The 23402-nt window shown below is 42.4% G+C and overlaps 1 protein-coding gene across 2 annotated transcripts in view; it reads right to left on the bottom strand.

Moving 5' to 3' along the window:
- The window catches only part of P2RY8 (purinergic receptor P2Y8), a 55505-nt gene extending 34347 nt beyond the window's left edge, over positions 1 to 21158 (bottom strand). The window contains exons 1-2 of one of the 2 annotated variants that reach the window (XM_017816620.1): positions 21077 to 21158; positions 20570 to 20624 (exon numbers count right to left, since the gene is read on the bottom strand). The gene's annotated coding sequence lies outside the window, so the exon portion shown is untranslated. Of the gene's footprint in view, positions 1 to 5150; positions 5906 to 20569; positions 20652 to 21076 lie in introns of those variants that run through there. The other variant, XR_001875110.1, reaches the window with a different exon arrangement.
- Between the last annotated feature and the right edge of the window lie 2244 nt (positions 21159 to 23402).

Raw genomic sequence — 23402 nt, 5'->3', positions numbered from 1 at the left:
ATTAACTCTCCAGGGAATAAGCAGGTGATGTTGGCCAATTATTTCTAAAGTCAGATTCATAATCCAGATGCTCTAGTCCCATGAAAGGGTGGTATGGTGAGAAAGAAAACCTACCTAACAAGGCTGTTTTGCATGGAAGGTGTGTCCTGATTCCTTGTCCAATGTCACAGCCTTCAAGGGTCAAAAGATTTTGATTCATAGTCATTTATCCTCTAAAATGCATGCTCATGAGGTTTTGTCCAAGAGGAAATGAAGGGGAAAAAACCCTCAAAGACAAAAAGATTCATCTCAGTGTTTTCAAACTGACATGAGTTTTCATTTCATCATAGGAAATTTCAGTCACAGGAAATGAGTGCTGCTGTCTAATTTGGTGGCAATGATAGTTGTACATGATTTGGATCTTTGGTTTTTTTTGAGATAGGCCTTCCATCTCCTGGAGGAGCATTTCAATCATTGGACTGCAGTGTAGTTGGGGGTCAAGATCTCTCCAACTAGATCTGTTGTACCACATCCAGGGAAACTTCCTAATTTTTACATTGAGATGAGTGTCCTGGTTATGCCCCAGAACCAAACTGTCTCACGACTTTCAGCCTTTTAACATCTCCTCTCCCTTCAAACACACTCACACATGCCCCTTGGTTTCTATACAAAACTGGAGGCATTTTGCAAAACAGACTTCTGGCATGTATTTTTCTTGCAGCCTGAGCAAGGGTTCCTGTGCTGTATGAAGGCAAAGTAGGAACGGGTGAGACCTTATTGCAAGCATGGGGTGAGAAGAAGTCTGGGAAGGAAGAGAGGGAGAATGATGGCAGGTGGCAGAGAGGAGTTAATATTCTTGATGTGCAAGGGGGATGAAGAAGCAAGAGAGCGGGGAAAAAGGGAAAGAGCCCTTAAGTAGGATGAAACCTGCAAATCTGGAATAACAGGGCTCATCAGATGCACTGTGGCATGCATCAGAGTGCAAGTTCAGATGCAGCATTTGTCTTTCCTGTTCTATGTTGTACAAAATACTGAACTACCCTCTGTGCAGAATGAATCTGCGGTCTGGTGACTAGTGACTGTTCCTGGGAGGGAAGCTATGCTTGTATTGAGAACCAACAGGCACCTCAGTTTCCTGCAGCTGAAACTAAAACCCACTTTGTAAAGCACCAGAGCTCTGCCTCCAGGTCTATGAAGGCCACCTACAGCATTCCCTGTGAACCTAGTACCGACATTTTTAGAAAGAATAATCCCATGTACTTGGGATGAAACTAAAAAATTAATTGTCACAAAACAAAGTTATTTCTTTATTCACTGAAAACTATTGAAATTTACATCCCTGATGTAAATGTTGGGGTTTTTAAGGTTTTAATCACTCTGTCGTTGCCGTTTTGATCACTGCCTCCATTGCAGCAGTTCACAAGCTGACTCCGAATAAATCCACCTGCACAGCACGAAACAGCAAGTACCTTAACTTGAATTGACTCAGCTTTGAGAAAACCAATAACTACTTTTGAAATTGTTTAGAAAACTGCATGTTTGCTGACTGATTGCTGGCCTGACTAAACCCTACAAGGCAGATTTCAGTTTGATAATCCTGATAGTCAGAATTTAAAAGCGACTTCCGCTTGCTACTTTTATTTCAGGGTATGATTCCCACATAAGTGCGTTTCCCCTCATTTTTCAGTCAGTATAAAGGGACCATTAATAGTAGGAGAAGAAAAAATAGGGAAAAAAAATTAGTGCAGGGATCAGAATTTCTGTGGGAAAAGTGTTGGAAGGAGGCAGGATCCAGACCTTGATCTATCAGGTTACTACATTTTGCAGGGGGAGCTTTGTCCCAAACAGAGAAAAGCAGAGTGATCAGAAGCACAGGCAATTTGAGTTGAGACAAAATGCACTCAGTTGTTTCCATTCTCCAGGCACCTGCTTGATCTGGGCCTCTGAGATTAGACAGACGTGGCCAAACACCCATTTCTCGGAAGTCCTTCCAAAGAGCGAATCAGCTCAAAAGAGAAATCTATGTGGTTCTGCAGAAAGCAGTGGTCCCTCTCCAGTCTTATGATCGAAACAACTTAGTGTTACCCCAGAACTGAACTCTTGTTTGATCCTCTGCCTCCTAGTTCCTAGGAGATGCTAGTAAAACCATTTCAACCACATTTTTCCCAAAGTAGACATATTATTGGTTCTCAGTTTCTGGGAGCATGTCTTGAAACACAGAGGGATTGACCCATTGAAATCAGTATGGACAAGGCTTTGGTCCAGAACTGTGTTAGGTCCCAGCAAAACTTCTGCTGATGGTCATAGAATCATAAAATCACTGTTGAATGTTAGAATAGGTTGGATTGGAAGGGATCTTTAAAGATCATCTAGTTTCAGTCCCCCTGCAATGATCAGGGACATCTTCAACTAGATCAGGTTGCTCAGACCCCCATCCAATCTGACCTTGAATGTTTCCAGGGAGGAGGAATCTACCACCTCTCTGGGCAACCTGTTCCAGTGTTTCACCACCCTCATTGTAAAAAAATTCTACTTTACATGTAATCTAGATTGACCTTCTTTTAGTTTAAAACCATTACTCTTTGCCCTATCGCAACAGATCCTGATGTAAAGTCTGGCCCTATCTTCTTATAAGTCCCTTTTAGGTACTGGAAGGTGCTACAAGGTCTCCCCAGAGCTTTCTCTTCTCCAGGCTGAACAACCCCGACTCTCTCAGCCTTTCTCCATAGGAGAGGTGCTTCAGCCCTCTGATCATCTTCATGGCCCATCTTAGGACACATTCCAATAGACCCACGTCTTTCCTGTGTGGAGGGCTCCAGAGCTGGAAGCAGTGCTCTAGATGGGATTCATGATAGCAGAGTAGAGGGGCAGAATCACCTCCCTCAACCTGCTGGCCACACTGCTTTTGATGCAGCCCAGGATACAACTGGCTTTCTGGGCTGGAAGCGCACACTTGCCAGTTCATGTCCAGCTTGTCATCCATCAGTACCCCAAGTCCTTCTCTGCAGGGCTGCTCTCAATTCCTTCATCCTCCAGCCTGGATTGATACTGGGGGTTGCCCTGACCCAGGTGCAGCACCTTGAATTGGGCCTTGTTGAACGTGGTAACATTTCCATGGGCTGACTTCTTGAGCTTGTCCAGGCCCTTTTAGATGGCATCATCCAGTTGTATCAACTGGACCACTCAGCTTGGTGTCTTCTGCAAAGCTGCTGAGGGTGCACTCGATCCCTTTGTCTATGTCATTAATGAAGATATTAAATAGGGTCCCAATACAGGCCCCTGATGGACACCACTTGTCACTGATGTCCCTTGGGACTTGGAGCCATTGACCACTATCCTCTGGATGTGACCATCCAACAGTTCCTCTTCCATCAAGTAGTCAACCCATTGAATCCATCTCTCTTCAACTAAGAGAGAAAGGATGTCAAGAGGGACCACATCAAAGGCCTTACAGAAGTCCAGACAGACAATATCTCTTCCTTTGTCCACTGATATAGTCACTCCATTGTTGAAGGCCACTTGGTTTAGTCAGGCAGGATTTTCCTTTGGTGAAGCTGTGGTGGCTGTCCTGAACCACCTCCCTGTCCTTCATGTGCCTTAGCATAGCTGTCGGGAAGATCTGTTCCATGATCCAGGTTGGTAGTTCCCAGCGTCCTCCTTTCTTCCATTCTTAAAGATAGGTACAATGTTTTCCCTTTTTCCAATTACCAGGAAATTCACCTGTCATGACTTTATGAATATCATGGAGAGTGGCTTGGCAACTACATCACCCTCAGGACTCTGGAATGCCTCTCATCAGGTCCCATAGACATGCACAGTCAGGTTCCTCAGTTGGTCACAAACCAGATCTCTTACACTGGGAAGCACTTTGTTCCCCTAGTTCTCAGTCATCAAGGTTGTTTGGCCACCTTAGTCACAAGGCTTGTTTCCTTCCACACCTCAGCAGCAAACCCAGACACTTCAGTGCCTGGTGAGCAGACTGGCAGGAAACCAATGCTTCCTGTCTTCCTGTTCCCTGATTAAGCAAGCTCATGAATATAACACAAAACGATTTGGGTTAAAAGGAACCTTTAAAGATCACCTAGTCCAACCCCAAATGAAGGATATGCAAGTGGAAAAGCTTTTCTTTAAACTTCCCAGCTTCCTAGATCCTTGTAACCACTCTGTCTAACTCTTGGACAAAACAGGCAGGAAAATAGTGAGCTCCTGCAAAAGTCAGTGCTTAGGGAAGCAAAGTATTTTCTGTGGTAAAAAAAAAACCATTTTTAATGCTTTGGTTTTCTTTTTGCATTTTCTTCTATCAACTAGTGTTTCAGTTTTGTTTTGCAGCTGTTTGAAATATGGTTTTTTTGGGGTTTGTTGCCCAGATGTAGAATGTGACAAATTGGAATATGCCTGGTAGATGCTTCAGAGCAGACATCTGCTCCAGAGAGGGTGCTGAAAAACAAGGCTGTGGCTGTCATACACAGGATAGTGGGATCCCTGTAGATTTTGGTTGGGGTTTTTTTTTCCCTGCAAATGCAGATGCATTTGTTACATCATGCACCTGCCTGGAAAATGTATTCGCCCATGTTTGGGTAAGCAGATGCTGTCAAGTCTTGACAGACACCATAAATTCCTTGAAGACGCATCTACTTATACCCCCAAGAAAAGGGGTACAAGACACCAGATTGCCTACTGAATAAGAAGGGAAAAAAACAGGTTGAAGAGTTATCAGCTGGTCAGCATCAGAAATTCCACCAACTGAGGCAGGGTGTTTGTCATCCTGGCCTTTAAGGGGACTCAGGATTAAGTCCAGCAGAGAAGTGGGAGGACCTTTCCTTTTTTTTTTTTCTTTTTTAACTGTTAAAAGGTTGTTTTTCAGACGTTGTATAAGACGTCCTATTTGTCTCTAACTTCTCTGATTACAAACGGATTACAGGAAGGAAACACTCCACCCAGTTTCTTAATTTATCATGCACCATTGCTTAAAGGTGTCATCCGTGTCTCAACAGAAATCTGTTTTCACCCTTTCTTTTTAAGAAAAAGAAAAGAGGAAAATAAAAAAAGCAGATGATCTTGGTGCTCATTAATTATTTATTCAGTGCCTGTTACACCCAGAAAATCTTTTGATTTTTCCAGACACACATTTGCTAAGAAATATTTCCAGCAATATACAAAACCATTTAGTGGTGAAAGGGAATGGGGTGTGTAAGAGAGAGGTTGGGTGGTGCATATTTCCAAAGGGCTCTGTATTGCAGCTCAAATCAAGAACCTGGATTCTATTCTTATGATATAAGCATCAGTCAGTACTTCTAGTCTTTAATTTATATGAATAATCTATTCATAAATTATTCATTTAGTCTTTAATTATTTCATCAGATAAAAAGAGTGAGGGTCAAATTGTGTTCCCAGCTCTGCTAAGGTGCAAGTAAAACCATGGCAACTCCTGGAATCAGTCCAGTATTCCTGACATCCTCACAGGGCTACAGCTTTGCTTCTGACATCCTCATTACCTTTGCTTGCAAAGCTGTGCGTGCAAAATGCTCCCACTCAGGGCAGGCCATGTACTTCGAGGTGACTCAGCCTTAAATCTGCTCATGCATGGCTTTAGGGATGGAAAGGCAGTGGGGAGGGGAAAGAAGCAAGGAAGTGAACAGCATGGTTTGGGAAGCCTTTATAGGAGTGCCCAAGCAGCTACAGAAGAGTCGTTCAGGGTGCTTGCTGTGACAGCTGTCCTCTTAGCTGCAGGTTTCCAGTGGAGTGGCAGCCTCGCATGCACACCTCCTGTCTTGGGTGCCCACAGTTCTCCAGACGTGGCTCAGCTTGGGCTCCCACAGGGCACAGTTGAGGCCCATGGTGCTGTTTGTGTGGCTGATATTCACCGGCAGTAGACGTGGACCTAGGGCCAAACTTGGAGCAGCAGGTGAGGCGGTAAGGCCAGTGCCTGGTGAGAGGAGAGATGCAAAGCACCAGGTTGATTTTCCACTATGTCCGTCTTTGCCATACACTTCAGATATTGGGGGCTGCATAACATGATGGGCCAAGCCTGGAAATGGCTGATAAAAGCACTGAGACCATTAGCAAACGCACATACAATGTGTTAACGCTGAATGTATCAACGATGCAAATACTGATTGCAAAGAGGAAGCTAAATTTGCATAGACAGACTAAAGTTAATCTGTGGGGTTTTGCCATTCAGTTTTTAACTGCAGGCTCTGTCAACTCATCTGCACTTACCCTTGACCAAGGCAACAATGAATTTTGCTCTCAGTCCAGATATTTCTTTGCTGCATGACTAAATGTTTATTGTATTGTCCTCAGTCATTTCCTTTCGTAATGCAAAGGGGAAAGAAGCTTTAGAAGAATCTTTTTAAGCCCAAGAAATGTAGTCCAGCACGGTGCTGGGCCCCCTCACTAAATGTACACCTTGCATTTCTAATTCAGAAACATTCATATGCTGGAGTATGCTGATGCCAAGGAAGATCAGTTCCTTTCCTACTATTCACACTGAGCTGTATTTAGTGCCAATTACTGTATCCCAATAAGTTACAATCATATTCTGGCAGAGAGCAGCTTACCACAGCAGAGGCTGTGGTTTTTGAAATCTGAGTTCTAAAATAGTAGACTTTTCAGGTCCCAGATAAAACTGTAATGTGTATCTATTCCAGATTAAATATATTTTCAGTTCTGCAATTCTTCTCTCAGAAAGTTCTTGGCATATCTTCATTTTCATTGCATGTCTCAGGAATGTATCTGCAGATCTTCATTTGTGCCTTTTGTTGAAACTCTTTGCAGCACAATAATAACAACAATAGGATCAAAGTGGAGACTGTTTAATACCAGCAAAAGCTTATATAACCCCAAACAAACTCTTCAGTTTGGCAATATAGGCTAGCTGGATTACTGTTATCACTGTTTCAGGCATATAGCACATCATAAAAATCTTACACAAAACAAAGTTGAAAGCACCAGTGTGCTTTTTGGTTTCCCCAAATTGTGTACAAGGGGAAGTGAAAAGTTTCCAGTAAGAAGTTTTTGAATAATTGTGATGCCATTGCTAGTGAGCTGGGAGAGAGCCCAGAGACTTGTGACCCAAAGCAGCATCTCTAACATAAGCAGTGTTTCTCAAGAAAAACATAGTTCAGGTTAACATACACATCAAAGTGAGCTGCTGTCTGTCATTCCTGCACTGAAAAGTGAAATGTGTCTTCCTAAATGAAAGAAAAGAGTTGAAGAAAACACACACCAGAGGAGCAGTTCTGAATATCTCAAATGGTTGTAACATCAAGTTACCAGTTCCTGGGCAGAGCCTGAGGCTGCTGTGTGTGGCTTGAGCCGGAGTATCACCTCCTTCTGCAGAAGGCAACACCCATAGGACAATAAAGAGATGGGCCAAGTAGCCGGCTCTTTCCTGGGAACAGCAGGCAGCTTAGGCTCTCATGCTATACATGTACGGCTGCTGGTCACGTTAAGGGGGAGTTTCACTGAGGGAACCCAAGGTAACAGGGGACCTGTCAGAACCCTAGGCTGATGGGGCAATGAGCAAGCAGAGGGCTGTCAGGGCAGTGTGCAGCTTTTGCTCTTGGGCATCTCTCCTGTTTTGGTAACTAATGCTGCCACAGTGGTAGGAGGGATTTGGTGATCTATACTCAAATTGCTTTTCTAGGTAAGAATAGAAGCCCTCTTTTTTATATGAAAGAAGTCCAGATGAGTAAAGAATAAACACATTTTATTTCTTTTTAAAATGTATATAATATATATTTTTAAGAAGCAAGTTCTCTTGCAGATCAGAAACCTTTTAACTTCTTTATTTTCATCTCAGAAAATAATATGCATTTGCATCCATAAATAATTTTTTTAAGTTATTTTCTACAATATTTAATATGTCTCCTAGTTGTAATAGCAATTTAGGTATTTGTATATAATGAATCGTGAAAGGTTATTCTCTTCGGCATTCTGAATAGATGTTCCAATAAATAAATGTTTCCATTAATGTGTGTTTTTACCCCCATTCAAATATGATTTCACTCTCTGGTGGGGAAGTACCAGCACAGGTTCTGAGAATACCTTTTGCAGCACCTGCCTTGCTCTATGCTAGAAGTGTTATTCTCAAGATCAGAGATGGGCAATCAACCTAAAGACAACCTCTGCTTTTACACCACCCAGTCGCTCATTTCCTGTGATTCCAATCACCATGAAGGTGTGTGGGGCTCACTCGCTGCTCCTTACCTCACAGTTTGCCACAGCAGCAACTGGAGGAGAAAGGTGAGAGGAATCTGGAGGTTGAAAAGCACCATCCCTGTGTAGTGCAGTGAAGGTCCCTCCATCCTCCCCGTGCATTATGTGAGGTTTCACTTCTGTCATCCATCCTCCAAAGAGGACCCACACTCCATCTCAGAAATTCTAATTTTCACCTGCCACGGCTCCTGCTGCTGCAAAGTTAGTGAGATGTGGAGCAAGTCTTGGTCCAGCATGAGAGGAGACAGGTAACAGGCTTCCTGGTGACTTCTGCCATGATGCTGAACTCCTGAAGCCATGAACACAGGTGTCCTCAACTAACTATTGGACACCACAGTACAAGAAAGATATAAAGCTATTATAAAGCAGCCAGAGGAGGGCTTTGAAGACAATGAAGGGTCTAGATGGGAAGCTGTATGAGGAGTAGCTGAGGTCACTTGACTTGTTCAGCCTGGAGAAGAGGAGACTCAGGAGAGACCTCATTGTAGTCTTCAACTTCCTTGTGAGGGACAGTGGAGGGACAGGCACTGACCTCTTCTCTCTGTTGACCAGTGATAGGACCCAAGGGGACTGCATGAAGCTATGTCAGGGGAGATTATGTTAGATATTAGGAAAAGGTTCTGCACCCAGAGGGTGGTTGGGCACTGGAACAGGCGCCCCAGGGAAGTGGTCACAGCACCAAACTTGCCAGCGTTCAAGAAGACAATGCTCTCAGGCACATGGTGTGATTCCAAGGCCTGTGCTGTGGAAGTCCAGGAGTTGGACTTCAATGATTCTTGTGGGCCCTTTCCAATTCAGGATATTCTGTGATACTGGGATTCTATGATTTGATTCACACCAAAATTCTCCAGCAGGCCATGTGCTGTCACAGGCAGACATTACTCGCCTGAGGGCAGCAGCTAAATACCAGCTTGAAATCCCTTCACTTTCCACTGAAGGTGAGGAAGCACTGAGTGGGACTCACAGCTTCTTGACAGCAGCAAGTGTGGGGGCTTTTACTCTAGCTGCAGTAAAATACACTTGTGAGTGAGGAAATGAATCTGATGACCCTTTCAGGAAGGCCCCAGCATATTTTTTGTAGCTCTAATGGAGACATGGAAAGCAGCAATAGCTACCCCAATTAAGGTGGACAACCTGCTGGGCCCCTGTGAGCTGCTGCTTCTCCTACATGGCAAGGACTTCCTTGGGGAAGCTGGATCCCGTGGCAGAGAAACAAGCCTGTTTGGCTGACTGGGAGCAAAAATTTAGTCCAAAAGCAGCAGCATTTGTCATGGTCCTCACTGTCCAATTCAGAACTGAACAAACTCCTAAGAAGCAGGTAGAAGTCAAATGAAGAAAAGGCGGAAAAATTAAATAATATTTTACAGGAATTCTTTGTTTCCTATGTAGTCAGGCATTATGGCTTTGTGAAAAGAAAAGACCTCTTCAAGGAAGCAAACTTTTCTTTGGGTTTGATTTCTTTTTCCACATAATGTTGAAGTATCTTTAATCTTAATTTCAGATCCTGATGGGAAATTTAAGAATTTTGATTTTTGAACTTAAAGTAGATGCTAGACAGCAAGTAAATTTTTAAGTCTCTGAGCACATGTAAGCTTCCAGAAGACCAAAATATTTTGTTTCCCCAGTTACCACAGTTTATACTGGATTTCCTATCCTGCAGATTACTCCTGCTCCACCTCAGATATTGGGGGATATTATTCACCTTCCTTCTCAGCTCCCACACACAGAGATGAGGGGCTGCATCAGCTTTTATTAAGATGTGGTGATCTGTCTGTAATCTCTGATTCTAGAAACATAACTGCAAATGTCAGAGGCTGAGTCTTTAATGAGCCTGTGGCTGTGGATGATAAGGAATACTTTCTGCAGGTTTCAGCTCCATCTATTGTTTTTTGTAACAATGGAGAAAAATGAAACGTGTTTTTGAAATCAGCAATTTTATGACACATTTAGTTTGCATTCCTTAAGGAGAAAGCATTAGGGATACCAAAACTTAAAAAGGAGAAAGAATATGAGCAAATGGGATAAAAAAATAAAGTTAGTACATCACTAATTGCTGTTCACTGAGCTACACTGAATGAAACTAAATTTAGTTGTTTGGTAGCCTAATTTTCTTCATCACACATGTATAAGACTTGATTGGCACCACCTTCCTCCCCCATATGAAAACATATACCTTCAGGAGCATGAAACCCTGAAACTTTGCTCCCAGTTGCAGCAAGATCCTCCTTCCCTGAAGAACTCCCCAGCTTTCCACTTTTGAGAAGAGCTGTGTTGTCCTTTCCATACAGCAACAGCTGGCACCACAAACATCCTCCTGCTCCTGCCAGAACAAGGCAGGAGCAAACAATTGCTGTCCAAGGAAAGGGAAGAGACGCGGCAGGAGGGACAGCCAACCCAGACGCTATTCCAAGTGTTTGCAATGCTCCTTTGTTGTTGGTCAGCTTCAGGAAAATCAAATAAGATGACTTCAAAGTTTTTGCTTTTTATCCCTCTCTCTCCAGCTTCCTTCCCTTCAGCAGGCTCTGGATGTAATGTGGGACTCTGCCCCTTGAAATACATTTTCAAAGTGCTACAGGGAACGCACAGGCCCCTGGACCCAATGCAGTGTGCCTCTCTCAGGGCAGCTGAGACTGCAACTTGGGGAGCCTGAGAGATCTTCAAGGACCTATCCCTGCCCTGCTTTGACTGCCAGATGCAAGAGAAACTAGAAAGCTTTGATCATCAGCTGGGACCTGCCACCCCCTGGCAAAATATTAAATCTCCTTTCTAGAAGTGCCTATCACTCCCCAGTTGTCAAGATTAACCCAGACACATTTTTAACCCAGACACATTTTTGACTGTTTAATTTACATGAGCTGAATCCTATCTCTGTGACTTACTCCAGAAAGGCAAGTCTTAACTCATAGGTATTTTAAAGAGTTAAACTCATTGCTGTCCTTACTGAGCATATATCCAACATGTAGCTTCTCAAAACAGGGCTTGGTATACTTAATATATGAAAATAAACTATTTTAGAGTGAAGCCTAGATAAAATCTGATAACAGATGAGGATCAAAGTGATTTTCTCCCCCTCCCCCCATTTCTCATAAAGTGATATAAGTGTGACATTGCTGTGGGTGTACAGATTAGAGCAATTGAAACATGAGTCTAAGTTAGTATCAGTTGGTGCAACTGATGCTCTAGCAGATTAAGTCTAGAATCATAGAATCATAGAACCAACTGAGTTGGAAAAGACCTCTGAGATCATCAAGTCCAACCCTTGATCCAACACTGCTGTGGTTACTAGACTATGGTACTAAGTGCCACACCCAATCTCAAAATCCTCCAGGGACAGTGAATCCACCAGCTCCCTGGGCAGCCCATTCCAATGTCTGATTACTCTCTCTGTAAAGAATTTCTTCCTAATATCCAATCTAACCCTCCCCTGGCAGAGTTTAAGACTGTAAACCAGAATATTGCTAGCTATGAATACAAATCTTTCAAATTAAATGTGGGAGAATTAGAGAATGGGACCAGAAAGTAACACGGTACTTTTATTCCTTCACACTTTTACCTGGAGGTCCAACTGCCAGTCTCATGCATCTAAAAATCCTAAATGTAGTAAGTACTAAGATATTGTTTTAAACATCAGATTATTTCTTAAATAATGGGTTGTCATTCACTGAGATACCTATCTTCAAACCTTTTTCTGCTGCTATGGGGATGAAAAGCTTTCTCTTAAAAGCAAGAAAAGGTGAAGAAGAAAGTTCAAGTTATAATTAAAAGGAAACAATCAATACAATGAAAAAAAGGAACTGAGGTGATCTGGAGTTGAACAAAAAGCAGTTTCATTTAACCACAAAAAAAATTCCCTCCAGGGAAAAGAGAAAAATCCAGCATCATCAGCTATTTTGAATATGACCAGGTGCAAGAGTCTCTGGCACATCGTGCTGCTTGTGCAAGATGTGGGTGAATCCTTCTCTGAAGGATATTGTTGCAGCTGCAGCATGGAGATATAGGCTGCTAGCTAAATGTTTCCAGGAAAAGCCAAAGGAAACTGAGCATTCATTAAATGTAAAATTACATTTTAAAAAGTAGTTTGGAGTGTCAAATTGTGGAAACTTGGAGATAATAGCATGAAAACCACTCTCCCCCTGCACAAACATTGTGAGGAAGTTTGTTTTTAAGTACCTAACCATATTCCCCCTTTTCCCTTCTCCATCTGCCTCAGTCAGAGGGTGGTACTGCTAGACTACCTTGGCTCTACTTGTCTGTATGGATGTAAAGGACTTCTAATGCCAATCATACACACTATAAAACCAAGTTTTCTTGATAATGTTCATTGAAGCAGGAGCTGCATTTATGCATTCCCAGCCCTAGAACATGATTCCTTTTGTATCTGCACACAAAACTAGGCACTGTTCTGGCTCAGTATCTAGATAACCAGACTCAAACATTTGCAAGGGGAGAAGCCTGGGGTACACTTGACCTCACCTGTGTCCCAACCTTCTGAAACCTGGAGAAGGGAGGGACACTGGGATAGGCTTGGAGACTGAGCTACACCTGTGGCTGAACATGGACTGGTGCGTAGGTGCATCTGGGGTTGAGTGCAAGTCCAGTTGTAGACAAAATGAAAAAACTTGCCCAGGAACTGCCATCACACATGTAGGGCTTGGAACATGTAGTGATGAGCAGCTACCCACCAGGTGGTGCCATGCAAGCATAAGAATTACTGTCACTGGTTTACTGTAGTACCTCTAGCCAGAACCTCGTGCTCCTCCAAACTCTGTAGAAATCTGAGTTATTCCACAGATAAGCCTTCTTTTTTTTTTTTTAGCAGAAATCATCCCTAAGAAATAATTCTTGCAACTCTTTTTCTACCCTGCCCTTTAGACCTTTATTTTATTTTTCAAGAAACAATATAAAATAAACACAAAGAAAAGAACATGAAAGAAATTATTCATATGATTAATAATATTTTGACACTATCTCTATGTACTTTTCTTTCTCTCAGCATTGAACAGATATGTATTCAGTCTTGAGATAAAAGTTTCAGTTGATGTTTGAGAGTTGAAAAACTTATGCTTATCAGCCATGCACACAGGAAAACTGGTGTTACAATAATGAAAAATTTTGGGGTTTGGTCAGCAGATATCAAGACTGACAGAACACAGCTTGGGATGGAAATGTATAACTGCTGTCCCAGAATGGGAAGTGACCTCTGACATACTCTCTCTTTCTTCCACTTGTCCTCACGATTGCTTTTACTAGCATGGCCTGCCCTTCTTCCGCTCCTTCCCCCTCCCCCATCTTAGCAATGTTTTTTAGAAACCAAAAGGTTATCTTCAGTCCTTGGTCTTCCATCTCCTTTCTGAACATCCCGAGGAGGACTGTTTACTCATTTTTACCAAGCATTTGACTTCTTTTTGTCCCTTTTCCGTTTGACTCATTCTCCCTAAGGTATCCACTGCGTCTGATTTCCCATTCTGGATACAGCTGATCCTTAGGGCTGAGGCGTCAGAGGCAGCAGGAAAATCTGGCGCTTTTGGAGGCAGGAGATAAATAGTGAAACAGAGGCAGAAGGTGAGAAGGGATTCTCAATACATGTCACTTTTGGGGGGCTCTTTGGGCTGTTTGGAGATTTGATGCAAATGAGAGGAAGTGAGCTGGGAAAAAATGGCTGAATCCTTATAGTTTCACCCAGATAGCCCTTGAGTATAACTCAAAAAGCTTTAAAAAAAATATGTGAAAAATCTTAAAGCCCAAGAAGCAATGGCCCACAATACAGCTCTCAAAAGTTCAGTACTGCCCGGTGAACAACTTCAAAGGGAGCCAGTCTAATTCACAAATGCTGCAAGGGATCAGCACTCATGCAAGGCATTGGGATAACATGAATATAGCCATTTTGAAGTAGGATCCTAAATACCCAGCTAAGGGGTGACAGAGTTTGCAGATGTTGAAAGTAATACACTTTTACCTATCTCAGAGCTCCTGGGACACAGTACCAGGCCCAGGACTCAGTGCAGATGGCTTGGCTTCTGCAAGCCAACTAGCTCTTGGCTTCACATCAGAGGAGATCCTTGGATGAAGATGCCTGAGACTTGAGGATAGAGGGGCAAGTGCCCCCAACTCAGCTACTCAGAGAGCTCCCTCAGGTTGAGCAGGGTCATAGCAAGAGATGCTGCTGAGTCAATTTTGGATTCCTGAGGCTGAGGAAGTGGCACCTGCTGAAAACCACTGTTGCTCATTTACAGGGAATTGCTGCCAAGATAGGGCAGGAAGAACATAATGCCATAGCTTTGATATATGACTGAATTGGTAGGTTTCTGACCCCCAGGCAGAGGATTCTAACTGAAAGTTCATTCTCATATTACTGTTCTAGTGACAGTAATAAAGCACCTGAAACACCTCTGAAGAAAGGGACTTTTTTGGCCCTGACTCAGACCAGGTGCCATAAGTCTTTTCCTATTAATGCCATGGCTTTATGCTGATTTTATGCTGAACTTTAAACTCACAAATACAACACAAGGCAAAAAATAGCATTTGTATTTCCTTTTGCTAGGCATTCCTCACTAGTAAGGACCAAGAGGGGTTTTGCAGATGTTTCACAGATTTTGAAAAACGGACTTTGCATCACCTCTATGAGAAGGTAGGAATAAAAGAAATCCTGAACTGTAAATTATTCATTGTTTCCCTGTTCCCTCTTTGTGTTTTAGCAATGGGATCCTTGACCTGCACAACTAGCTCTTGTCTCTAAATTACAGCCTGCATGCTGATTTACTACCAAGTCAGTTTACCAATCTACAGTTGAAAACTTCATGCTATCCTTATCTCTGAGCAGCTTCACTGGCACAGAACAAGTTTCAAGCTGTTTTAAGCAAGAACACATCACAATTTAACAAGCTCAATGTTCAATCAATGTGTTTAAGGTAGAACTTATTTCCTACCATGGACGCAGAAAATGTAGTTTCCAGTGCATATACATACACGAGGCCATAGAAAGCCAAATTTATTTGCTTTCATTTTACAGCATGTCTTGGTCACAGTCTCAATCCATAAATGAAACTGCACTTACACTGTCAACAAAGCTCTGTTTTCTCCCTGTATCATACCACAAGAAACAAGATGTTGTTAATTTTTACTTTGTTGTACCCATTTGAGGCTGGGCCCACCTTCCTCTGTGAAATTGCCCAAAGTAAAAGCCATTTAGGGGGGCTAGCCAGACTATACAGACCAGTTCCTAGAATCCATTAAGACTTTTCTATTGAGATGGTTTTGTCACTGCAGCTGCTACTCCACAAAAGACTTAATCTAAATCACATCCCTACACTTGCCTGTGTATGGTGAGGTAGTAATAAATCAATAAAAAAGAAAAAAGTTTCTCTCATGGGAAATCGAAAAGCCTTACATTATTCACATTAGATCTTTTACCTGTGTGTACTTTGAGCTACATCACTGCCTGGAAAGAGACTTTAACATCTAAAACAAGTGATATGAAACTCATTTGCATGTTCATGTCAGCAATATTTTTGTCCACTGAAGAATCAAGTAGCACATTGAAACTTCGTATTGAAATACAAATAAGCCCCACTGTTATCAACTAACATTTCATTATTACAGAATCACAGAATATCCTGAGTTGGAAGGGACGCACAAGGATAATCGAGTCCAACCCTTAGGCCTGCACAGGACCATCTCCTAGAGTCACACACTATGCTTGAGAGCATTGTCTAAATGCTTCTTGAACCTGTCAGGCTTGGTGCTGTGACTACTTCCCCGAGGAACCTGTTCTAGTGCCCAACCATCCTCTGGGGGTGAAGAACCTTTTTCTCACATCCAACCTTCCCTGACACAACTTCAGGCCATTCCCTTGGGTCCTGTCACTGTTCAACACAGAGAGGAGATCAATGCCTGCCCATGCTCTTGGTCTAACCACTGTCTGGAGACAGAGATATTTTAAAACTGTCTGCCTTTATCCTCTCCTGAGAGCAGGAAGTCCATACCCCAATGCAAGAAGTCATTATCTTTGTAGCTGTATGAAGTAAATGCAAATAAGGGAGATGTTCTCAACATTCAAGTCTTTTACCTGCTCCCATCTGTGCTGCCTCATTACAGCTTTAGACTACTCTCTCTTCTCTACTATGGAAGTCTTTTTTTTTTTTTACGTTTTGTTCTGAAAAGTTCAGCCACAGCCACAAAAGAGCAATGAGCTTCCTAAAAAAGACTTGTGTAGAAATTAACTTTTTTTGTTCTAAGGAAAAAAATGATGGGTGGCAGAGCGAGCCTCCTTCCAGAGATGATGAGAAAGAGTTCTGAGGTTTCTGGGAAGTTCAGGCACTGTTAAAATTTGGGTTTTTGTCTGAGTCAGAACAAAACCATACACACACAGATTTTTTTTTTCTTAATTTCTCATAAGCCAAAAATTTCAAGAAATTATGAAGTTTCCGCAGATGAAACATATCTTGGTGCTGCTCTTGTTCCAGGAGGTTGATGTTTCTAAAAGTTTCATGTTTATTTGGTCTAGCAAACCCTCAAGACTTTTATTGAGCCACTGAGTATGCTCACTGCCTGCTGTACAGACTAACAGCTTGAAGCCTCCACTCCCAGTACAGTCTTCACAAGCCATGGTCACACTGGCCCCTGATAGACCCTAAAGCTTTTTCACACTGCTGGCCCCCTGCTCCAGGACCCCAAGAGCCCCATTTGGAACCCAGAGGCTTTGCTGATAATGCAATATGCTTCCAAGAAAACACTTTGGGGAAAACAACAGCATTTCTCAGTGATACTCACAGGAAAAAATCAGTCCTGCTCTGCTCCTGAGCCGCCATTCTCCCAGACTCCAAGTGCTGCTCCTGGCTCTGCAGCCCGGCTTGGTTCCCATGGCTTTGAAAGAGCCAGGGCAGAAAGAGCCAAGAGTATCACTGGGGTAGCTTTATGTGACCCATTTTCTTGGGAACTGCATCTGTGACCAGATCCTCACCTGTGGCCCCTGCCTGAGCTACACCACAGTCTGTGCCCAGTCTGTACCTGCTGACTATCATCTACTGCACCCACTGGATCTGCACCTGCCCCATCACTGCGGCTTTGCCAGATGGTTGCAGGGCTCTGGGCTAGCCATGATCACCAACCCTGTCTCCCTTGCTAGGTGCTGATGACTGACCCCGGTAAGGGAGGGCATGGATAGTCCCACCAACCTCATGCCTGCTCTTGGCTTCTGGCTTGGTCCTGGTGGGGCAGCCCACCCTCACAGCCCCTGTGACATCCTTATGGGACAGTGAAAGCAGAAAGGGCACTCTCTTGCTAACTTCTCAGCTACTGACATTTGTGTATATACCTGGTTTTACAAGTTCCAGTAATTTTCTAAATTAAACGCAGGGCACAAATCTGAGAAAAAAACCCACTGGAATACAGCTACTCTGTGTATGTGTGAAAATACAAGCACTTGATCCAAGGAGCACAGCTGAACAGAAAAGGAAGTGTTTTGGACACTTCTCATTAGGACTCAACATTTCAGCAGAGGTACAAGTATCAGGCTATGACATGAACTCCCTGGCTATGGCATCATATCAAACAGAAGTGGAGAAGAAAATGTATAAAACTTCAGGCTCTGCTTTAATCTGTGGCAATGGATTTGCCATATGCAGGATGGAAAAAGTCCTGTCAGAGATGGACTGGTGAGGAAAACAGCTCAAACCTTATGGAGACAGAAGTTTTTACTGTGGTTTGAACATGTTTTCAAAATGGCTTTTTGCATTTTCTGCAGTGTCACTGTCTCCCTCTTCCCGACACCCCCTGTGAAGCTATTGCCTCACACAGAGTGTCCTGGGAAGGTGTCCTGAGGTCCCCTTTGACCCTCCTGAAAGCCTTATAAACCCCAACCCCACAATAAACTTCCTCTTTCCTCCGTCCCTCCCTGGTGGTCCGTGTGTGCTCCGTGCGGGGTCGCCGGGCCACGTGCAGGGGCGGGGCGAGGGGCATTCACCTCGCAGGTAATGGGGCCAGCAGCGTAAGGCCTGGAGGTCTCCCCAGATCCCACTAATCCGCCGTAATTGGTGCCACGTGGTGAGGCAAAGATTGTTTGAACTCTTCTGTGAAGATAATAACCAATCCTAACGCACAAACGGGGGCGAGTTTGTGTTCCAACGGCGGACCGGAGTCTGAGCGGCAAGGTATTAGCAGACAGCATCGCCACAAGATAGCAGCCTGTTTTGAATACCTCAACCTTCCTGATGACATTCAGGTAAGGAGCAGACCCGGCATATTCCCTTATATAAAAAACCAACCAACCAAACAAAAAAAAACAACAAAAAAATGGGTGCATCCCTCACTAAGACTGAAAAAGAGAACTATAAGCGTTTGAAAAATTTATTGAGTTGTAATGGCAAATCGACTAACAATACAGGTTTAAAATGCCTTTCCAAAGTTATGGTTAAAAATTACTTTAAACTTCCTTTCTGTCTGACGACTAAAGATTGGGATTTACTAGGCAGACAGATTTGGATGGCTGCAAATTCCAACGATAAAGCAGCAGTACACGCCAACATAGCTTGGACCCACGTGTTGGCAATACTTGAAATGCAACAAAAAGATTCCAAACCCCAACGAGAAAGCAGCGCAGCTTCCCTCCGGGGTCTAGGAGAGGGGGGGCGACCGAAGTCGCCGCGGGAAGCGGGGGAGGAGGGAGACAGAGATCCCGACCGGCAGCCCTCGCTCCTCAGCACCCCCACCGTGGTCAGCACATGGTGGTGCCGCGCATCCGGTCCCTGATACAGCAGGAGGCTTTGGCACTGGCCAGCCTCAGCCCCCTGCGCAGATCGGACCCGGAGCGGCAACCCCCATCCCTTTTGCCTAGTTATAATTGATTTCTTTGTCTGAAATACTTGGAAAGGTCTGTATATTGTCAACCTAAGTATTCATAAGTTCTTGAATGCAGTGAGTATGAATTCAACAATGACTTCACCAGCTTTGCACAAATGTGCAGATGCTTCTTCACAATGTCTAAAGTCACAGATGTCTGTCCAGAACAGTGAAAGCTTTCCACAGAAAAGTCCATTTTCCCCCCACATTAACCAGATGGCCATGATGTGTCAACACCAGTACACATCCCTTCCCTCTACTCCACTGTTTCTACAGCATCCACAACCCACCCACCTTCCCTCTCTCTCACCACCCCAGTTTCACTTCCCCTCTCTGCAGCCTGTTGAATGCATATGCACGTGGATGGACAAGAACAGCCGCCCCTTCTCCCTGCAGCCAACCCACTAAGCACAAGCAAAATAAACAGAACAGTTTTCTGACTTTTTGTTGTCACACAGTCCTCGTCCTACTCACTTTTACTGTTGTGAGCACCTTGCTCACTTTTCACACTAGTAGATCTTTGGAAAGAGGTGCTGAGGAAAATGTTTTTTTTTTTTTTTTATGAAGCCTAAGTGACTTCAGAAGGCAAAATCTGACTTGGGCTCTTAAATTACAAAAGAGGATCTGAACACTTCAGCCTTTTCCTGAGATGGATATATGTATGTAAAGTACTGTATAAAACACAAGTGGAATTAATTAGAAAACTGAGCAAGAGCTCAGTTAGCTAAATAAATTAACTAGATTGGTAGTTGTAACACTGAAATACTATCTTCAGAAAAGGGCTGTTGCCTTAAACAGTGAAATATTTCACACCTTTTTTTAACCATTGTCAAGCCTAAATTCCATACATTTTCAAGAAAATGTGGCTTGTTACAGTACTCAGTTCAGCACAGTTTTACATAATTATAAGATCAATATAGCAATATAAAAGCACATCACTTATAATCCATGGGACTTTGGGCAATTTATAAATTAAATATTTGTCTGGGAGGTTTACTCTTCTGGAATTTGTCTCACTGATAGACCAAAACCCAGATTTAGCCTTGTATACCTCAAAAAACAATGGAAGAAATAGCAGCCACAGTTTCACAGAAAAAATAGGGCTGAATGGAGTCTTATTGGTTCATATCCTTTCCCTATGGCAGAATCAGTCAAATTTCTAACATTAAATGTATATCTAACATCTTCTTAGAAAGAATGATACAGAGTATAATTTTTTTAGGCATTTGTTGAAGTGCCAGCTATAAACAAGAAAAAAGAAAAAAATCTTCCAGATATGACTCTTCTTTACTCAGTCCGGAGCCTGAAGACTCCTGTCTTACCCACCCTGAACCCAGAGAATGAGCTCCCTCCTACGTAAGCCCTCCAAACATTTTTCTTCTTTAAGGCTAAACAAACTCAGTCTTTTCAAACTACAAAGACTGATCAAATACTACAACGAATCAAATGCTCCTGTCAGTCAAACAGATGTAGAAAGAGTTACTTCTGCTCCTAAGGACTTTATAAATACTAAATAAGTAAATTATTTTCTTACCTGATTTTTTAACACACATTTGGATTTCTTCAGTCTTTTCTCACTGAATGCATTTCTGCAGTAGAATGCCAATACAAACATGTTAAACTGCTGCACCTACTTCCTCTTTTCATTTCTTTTAATCACTGACAAAGCTATTTTAGAATATTTCCTAAAAGGATATATATTTTTCCCCAATTCAAAAACTTTTTTTTACATGATGAACCCACTACTCATGGAGCATTGTACAGCTTTTCACTCACCTTACATCACAAATGCTGGAGTTACCAACAGAGGTATTTTTCCAGAATTGACATATGGTTTGCAATGCTGAAATTCCAATGTATACCCACCTTCTCTTTACTGAAGGGGAAGTCACAAAGAATTTTTTAAAATATTAAGTGCTATCCAAGTGGAAGATGAATATAAGTTTGAGGGAGGCAATATGTTGTCTACATATTAGCAGCCTGATCTGTCACTGTCATTCACCCATAAGAGTAATTTTCCATAGTGGAAAAAATAGGTAACCTGTTTCAATAGTGCTACTTGAGGTTAGCCACATGATGAGTCCTAAACTGTACCGAGACTCATACTCTTCAGCTGATCAGACAGATGTCCAGTGGAAGATGGCTCCGATATCACACAGGTCTCCAAATTTCTTTGATCATGCGCCCTAAGTAAAAACTTTTTGAGCACAGTCCCTCAACATACATATGTTTATTTATAAAAAAGTTATACCAGTGTACTATTGAGCTAATATATTATGTACATTATAAAACTTACAAAAAATAGAAATTAAAAAGGATGAGATAAAATAAACACTATTTTAAAAACTCGTATTTTAATTTTATTTGCTAATGGTACAAAAATGTATTCTTTCTGCACTCCAGTGAATTGTCTTACACACTCCTTGAGGTACAAGCACCCTGTTTCAGAGACAACTGACAAAGACATCATATTAGGTAATGCCAAGAATGGCTACAGGATTCTATATTAAGAACTGTTAGAATAGACCTCTGTTGTCCTTGTAAAATCCATCTCTATGCTAAGGCTTCCTCCTAAATTATAGCTTTTTCATTTGTTTTACTCTTGCATTAAGCCAGAGAACTTGTTTGCACTAGCAGTAATGCCCCTGCTAATCAGATCAGGTAAAAATCCTTCCCAACTGCTGCAAATGTCAAGATCTAGCTGGGATGATGAAAGAAATTATTACCTCAGCAATTCATTTGCTCCTTAGCAGATTGATCATTTAACATGGGCTCCTCTAAGGAAACTTCATATATTAAACAGTAGAAGATAGCAGCAAAATAGATTGGGGTACTAATATACATAGCAGCTTTCTTAGCACTAGTGAAAATGAAAAAAAATTACACATGTCCAGCTTGTCTTTGTTCACGCTAATAAGAAATGCAACAACCTGAAAGCAACAGAGGTGAAAATATTCAGAAGTGAGAAGTAAGCTGGGGCTTTCCAAGAAGCAGAAGTCAGAAAGCCTGATGATTAAAGTCAGTAGATATTCAGAGTTCTTAATATAGAATCAAAACTTCAGTGCTAGTTTTATGTGTGTTACTCTTGATAACAATTAGAAATACTTGGTAAAAATAGCGTTGGTAATAATTTGCCCTAACTAATACGTTCTGAATTAGTCAAAGAAGTGTTTTGCTTGCAGATACGTCTCTCTCTCTTTCATTGGGCTAGAGTCTACGCTACAGCACTCGTGCCTAGCACTCTTCACCCCTTTGAGGTTTGGTCACTCAGCTGAAGTTACATTCAATTTTTCTGCTATTAGGCTGTTCTCCTGTTAATGATCTTCAAGGTGAAACTTCAGTTTTGAATATTAGTATTTGTCTTCTTGCTGAGCCATTATATATAAGCCAAATTTTATACTATAGTTATCTATGAATTCTTTGTGTATTTCCTATATTCCATTATTCTTCAGTGGGGCACTGGAACAGGCTCCCCAGGGAAGTGGTCACAGCACCAAGCCTGCCAGACTTCATGAAGCCTTTGGACAATACTCAGGCACATGGTGTGATTCTTGGGGTCTGTGGAGGAGTTGGGCTGTGATGGTCCTTGTGGGTCCCTTCCAACTAAGGATATTCTATGATTCTATAATTCTTGTTCTATCATAAGTCAAATACAGCTCTTTTCACCTGTTGCTGTGAGAGCCTAATTACTCGAGCATACTGCTTGAACTCTTGTGGTTTTTAGATTATAGACGGAAGTCAACAAAGATAGCAACACACTCTGTGTACAGAAGCCTTCCTAAAAACCAGTGCTCTATACAAGAAATTTTCATTGCTTGGGTGAAACATCAAAGTTTGAATCCAGTTTCCTGCAAAGAGAAGGGGGGAGAGGGAGATGGAGAAAGAATCATGTAAGTTTTGTCTTTCTGCTGTTTTGCAGATCTACTTTAAATTAGTGCTCAACTTAACTAATGTGATTTTTAATCTAGGAGCAATGCAGAACTCAGTCACATACAGAAGCATTGACCTCAATTGCTCAGTATATACACCAGTGCACTTTTTGGGTCAAGAGGTACAAGTGTTGGCTGCAGCAGACAAAAATGGGGCATGTGCCCAAGTTCCCACATAGTTACAGAAGTTGGGCTGTGCATGAGGGCAGCAGAGGTATAAACAAATACTGATTTTTCCTGACTCTGCTTGTGGTAATTAATACCCAGAAGAGAGGCCAAACAGATTGGTGCAGCTGATAACACCTTAACCTGAGTTAATAACTTCTGCCTTACTCTGGCTGGGGGAAGGAGAAGGAATGGGACAAGACTCCCCGTTATCACAGAAAAAATCAGTTAGGTCAGCCAGGCTGGAGCTGGCTGGCTGGCATTTGTTTTCTG

This window comes from Lepidothrix coronata, unplaced genomic scaffold (assembly GCF_001604755.1).
Source record: "Lepidothrix coronata isolate B3197 unplaced genomic scaffold, Lepidothrix_coronata-1.0 Scaffold57, whole genome shotgun sequence".
Lineage (NCBI taxonomy): Eukaryota > Metazoa > Chordata > Aves > Passeriformes > Pipridae > Lepidothrix > Lepidothrix coronata.
This window is presented reverse-complemented; position numbering and strand designations above follow the sequence as displayed.